Raw genomic sequence first — 5,246 nt, 5'->3', positions numbered from 1 at the left:
TTAGGGTGATTGGCACACGAGTCGTGTTTGAATCAAGTTTATGATTGAGTGGTTTGAATAAGAATTGTCGTGGTAATTGTGTTGGAATTGCTAAGTGTTATGTATTGATTATCGTGTGTGGGTGCGATGGATTGTAAAACTATTTCGAAAACCAATTCGTCGTGGCGATTGTGTGGGAATTGCTAAGTGTTAAGTTTTGGAGTTATGTGTGAGTGTGATTGAATTAGTTTAAGTATTTTTTGGAAGAATAAGCAGGGAAATCGATTTCCCAATCGATTGGATGAGTTGGAGGAACTTCACTATTTTAACCTAATCGATTGTATAAATATGTCTTTCAAAATCTTTTAAGAAATCGATTTGGAAATCGATTGGCCTTAACACAGGAACTCAGCAAAACTGACAAAATCGATTTGGTGACACAAGAACTTAGCAAAACTGACAAAATCGATTTGGCAATCGATTTGGCAACACAGGAACTCAGCAGAAACTGACCAAATCGATTTGGCAATCGATTGGCTCAGTAGAAATCCTTATTTTGAGTTAGATAATCGATTGCTCAATTGATTTATCAATGTTTTGGTCAGTTATGTATTACTTGATGGTTTGAGAACTTCATTTTGATTTCATTTTTAATTGGCAAGCATTACATGAACTTTTAGCATATGAGAAATCCTTTTAAGGTGCATGCTTAGTTGAAAGTTTATTTTGTGCATTTAACACTTAAATGTTATGTGTTATCTGTTAATTTCGGTTGGTGATCCTTTACAACTATTGTGGAAATATGGGCTTTGCCCTAAGATGAGAGCCAGGATGATCCTGCTGGTTCGTACCCTACGGATGGGAATGCTTGACTGGAGCTATGTAGGAGGATCTCACGGGGCGCGTGGAGATCACTCAGGGTGTATATTTTTTTGGTAGGATGATCAGATTAGGTTGGTGTATAAGGACTAGACGTCCTTCTTTTTGGGTTGCAGTATTTTAATTTGGAAAACTGTACCTATACTAATACTGTATGTTTGACATGTTATTTATGATGGGGTCTATGTACCACCTTTTGAAGTGTAAATACTTTGGATTCGTATTTTGAGAAACTTTTCCACTGTGTGAGGACTGGACGTAACCCACGTTGGGTGAACCAGGATAATATCTTTGTGTGGTATTCTCTATCCTATCTCTTTATTTATCATACTGAATTAATTAACTAAGGTAAAACATAAACTGATTTTCTATTTTCAACTAATCAAGGAACGTTCTCTGTTTTATAACAAAAATCAACAACGTTCTCCGTTTTCTGTTTTCATAACCAAGATCAATCTTGAGTTATTTTCTTAAGTCTTAACAGGAATTTTTAAAAGGAACATTTACAATTCAAACCCCCCCTTTCTTGTAAATCGACATTGTTACTCCAGGGAATTCCTAGGTGACTTGGAGGTAGCACTCCAAATGTCAAGAGCTACCATGCAACCTACGTACGTTTACCTCGACTGTCGCATATATGTATCTCGGGTTGAGTTGAGGGGATCTATGAGGACATCGCCGATTTGAATTGTCCGTCCACTGAGATGGTGGCATAGTATCAAGCCTCCTAACCAAGTACTTCAGAGTTAGAATGGTACCACATTGTAAAATAGAGTTTAAGCTCATGCATAACATTTCATTTTCTTTTGATTAATAGGTATTGTGTGAGATAATAGTTTCTCTTAGATGATTTGATGTTATAGAGAACTGCATCAATTTTACTTGAGTGGTTTTAACTTTATAACGTGATGTTTTTTCTTGATGAATGTTTGTATTATGATACGGTGTATTATATTGTTTGTGTGTTCTTCTTAGTTATATTATACTATTAAAATGATTTCAAAACTCACCTCTTTCGTTGTTTGTGTTTGATTGGCTTGGACATGCGTTTTCGGAATCGCATTAGTTACAGGTTAACGAGTCTTGAAGTTCAAGTTTGGGAGGAACCCCGCTCGGATAAGTGATACTGGGAATAAAAGTTGTAATTTATATTTTACTTATTTAATTTAAAAACGACTTTTTGTATGAAAACCTTATAAGTACTAGTAAGTTTTTAGAATTAAATCAAGTAATTATTGAGAATGAACTATTTTATAGGAGTAAAGAAGTTTAAAGTGTTCCTTTTGATTTTTGAGAAACGTGATATTCTAAATTAAAGATAAAAGTTTTTATTTTCTTGGAATTTTTATTTATTTATCCGCTACAAATTTTAATATGATATAAATTATTATATACATTATTTTGGGGTTTATGGTGTCACATTAGTGGTATCAGAGCAGCTCTGTCCAATCAGGCCAAGTGGGTTATGTGTTAGCCGTCTGTTAGTCCGTGGTGGAGCTCTTGTCTAAGATTCAATATAGATTAGAAAAAACATATTAAAGACCAAAAAGTGACAAAATTTCTTGATCCATTTAGACTTATGCACTTATTCGATGAACTACAATGAGAAAGAATTAAAATGGATTAAACTAAACCTATTATAGACAAAAACTACCTTAAATCTAAATCCGTTAATACTTATGTACTTAATGGACGAACTAATTGTCTAACAATTAAAATCGATAGAATAAACTTATTAAAGACCAAAACGACCTAAAATCTTAATTCATTGAGACCTATGCACTTATTGTATAACACCCTGAACCCAAATTGAAATAAAAAGGTAAAATGCACTAGTTTTAAAGAGATTCGCAGCGGTTCCAAAATAGTGTATATATATATATATATATATATATATAAGTTCTAAACTTAGAGACAATTAATTTCTACCTCTGAATAACCGATAAAATAACACAATTGATCAATCAAATTTACAAAAATCTAAATTGTTCATAACTCAACTAAATACGAAAAATTACTCCCACCCAATATCACCTATTCAGAGCGTGGATCCCCAATCGATAACCTGAAATAACTGCGCTCTCGCAAGCGCCAAACACAAGCAACGAGGGTTGAGCTTCGAAAACATGTAATAGTATAAAATAATTGAGAAGAACACGTAAAAAAAAATATTAAACACCGTACCATATCAAATCACAACCAACAAGAATAATCAAGGTAAAACATTGATACAATCCACAACATCAAGTAAGTAAATACACAAATCAAGTAATGTTATGCATGCTCTTATACTCTAGACTCCTCCTCTTTCTTTGGTACCATTCTAACTCTGAAGTACTTGGTTAGGAGGCTCGATACTATGCCACCACGCAAGTGGACGGACAATTCAAATTGGCCCTGTCCTCATAGATCCCTCAACTCAACCCGAGACACATATACGTGACAGTCGAGGTAAACGTGTGTTGCGTGGTAGCTCCCGACATTTGGAGTGCTACCTCCAAGTCACCTAGGAATTCCCCACCCGGATACCTCCAAGGTCTAACAATCTTGCCTTAAGGCTCAACAGTAGACCGCCACGATCAGGCTCATTCAGTTGTACTTCCCCATAATCACTAGGCTTGTCAGGCCCTACCTATATGATGACCAAATAATCTCCACTTCAAAAATTATCAACAACTACTTTCTCCCCTCGTTGTCCTAGGTTACTTACTCCATTAAGAGAACCATCATTGGCACGGGTCGAATTCGTCACTATTCAGTTAAACACAATACGCATTTCATGATGTTCATCAGGGTGGTAATATCACATCGTCATTGCAGATTTCCATAGTCATACATTACATTCAGAATTTATCATCATGATACGTCATCTCTAACAATAAAGGGTCTACACTCACATATAATAATAATAATAATACTAGACCATTCACAACATCAATTGCAAGGAAAATAATTACAATTCATCACATTTTATATCATATATCAGTATCAAGGATAGATATAAACAAAACACAGAATGAATCAAATACACAATTCTACAATAATTCAACTATCACACGATCTTCAAAAATCAAATCAAACAACATCCTATAAAAGTTTCTAATTCATATTTTAACCTCACAAAATTCAAGTTTGCTCATTAGTCAATTATTACTCAAAGGGCTTCTGCCATACGTAGCGAGCCCCGAATGAATTGTGGGAAATACGGTATTCCCGTTCATCTCACTTAATTTATACTCATGCATTCGAACTCATTCTCACCCCATACCTCAATTTGACGCTTTCATAAGATAGAAGGACCATAATGATTTTCAGCAACCATGAGATGTCGACAACACGTCCAAACGAGTCCAAAAGCATCGACGAATTTGCAGAGTCAATGAAACGTGGCTGATAATTTTCCCGAGGCATAAAAATCAGCATTATATAATTAATAAAAATATTAGGCGAAGAAACATATTCAAAACGTCGTGAAACATGTTATTAGAAAAGGTCTCACCGACGTACTGGGGCGCCGACAGGGTCCGGCATCAACTTCACCGAAACACACAATCGAGTAGTTCTTCTTGAAGGTTTCAACGAGAGGAATATAGGAATGATATTTGTTAATTGAAACGAAATTCATGCAAGTTGTTTTTCCTAATAAACAGCCGCGCCAATAATACTTTTGAATACTAATTCTATGATCATAGGATGTCCGTAGGCAAGTTTAAAAGAGATAAGTACTTGGACCAAGTAAAACCAATTCCTTGGAACAAATACGAAAGCATGGACAAGGACTCCACCAAACTTGTAATCTGTATATGATCATCACTCCCATTAGATGAGTCCAAGAAGTGGAACCCAAATCCTTCCTTAAAACAGTAGGATTAAAGCCAGGAATTGGACTATTAAGATATCGCTTGTGGCTTCGTTTTTCCAAATTTTTTTGTAATACTGATCATGAGTACGATTACTTGGATTTAACCCAAACAAAAATGAAGATGGTGCTCATAGTGCTCTGTCGTAATCTCAAATGCATAATCGAATTGAAGATTAAGAACTAAATTAATAGTCAATGTATGTGAGGATTAGAGGTCGGAAGATGACTACTAGGTGGTATAGATCGCCGTTTCTATGAGAAAAGGAAGACATTTTAATTTCTTTGTTAACCCTAAAGATAGCCCAATAGAAACCGATAGAAAAAGAGAGAGGCATTGCACAACAAGAGATGTGTGGCTGTAAAAACCGAAGGTGGAATTCAAGTGAAGTCTATAAAACCAAATAAATAATTTTTATTTTAAAGTCTTCTAAATAACCACAACTCTTTCTCAACATTTTTATTTTTAAAATAAAATTTTAACTACATAATATTAATAATACTTTCAGACTAATAATTTACCAACTAA

The 5,246-nt window shown here is 34.7% G+C and overlaps 1 long non-coding RNA gene across 1 annotated transcript; it reads right to left on the bottom strand.

Moving 5' to 3' along the window:
• Nucleotides 1-2,841: 2,841 nt before the first annotated feature.
• Nucleotides 2,842-4,555, bottom strand: LOC101498266 (uncharacterized). The gene is made up of 3 exons (XR_190501.4): nucleotides 4,358-4,555; nucleotides 4,127-4,248; nucleotides 2,842-2,932 (listed from the first exon to the last, which is right to left on the bottom strand). It is a non-coding gene; the product is annotated as an uncharacterized lncRNA (long non-coding RNA).
• Nucleotides 4,556-5,246: the final 691 nt, after the last annotated feature.

This window comes from Cicer arietinum, chromosome 7 (assembly GCF_000331145.2).
Source record: "Cicer arietinum cultivar CDC Frontier isolate Library 1 chromosome 7, Cicar.CDCFrontier_v2.0, whole genome shotgun sequence".
In the NCBI taxonomy this organism is placed as follows: Eukaryota; Viridiplantae; Streptophyta; class Magnoliopsida; order Fabales; family Fabaceae; genus Cicer; species Cicer arietinum.
This window is presented reverse-complemented; position numbering and strand designations above follow the sequence as displayed.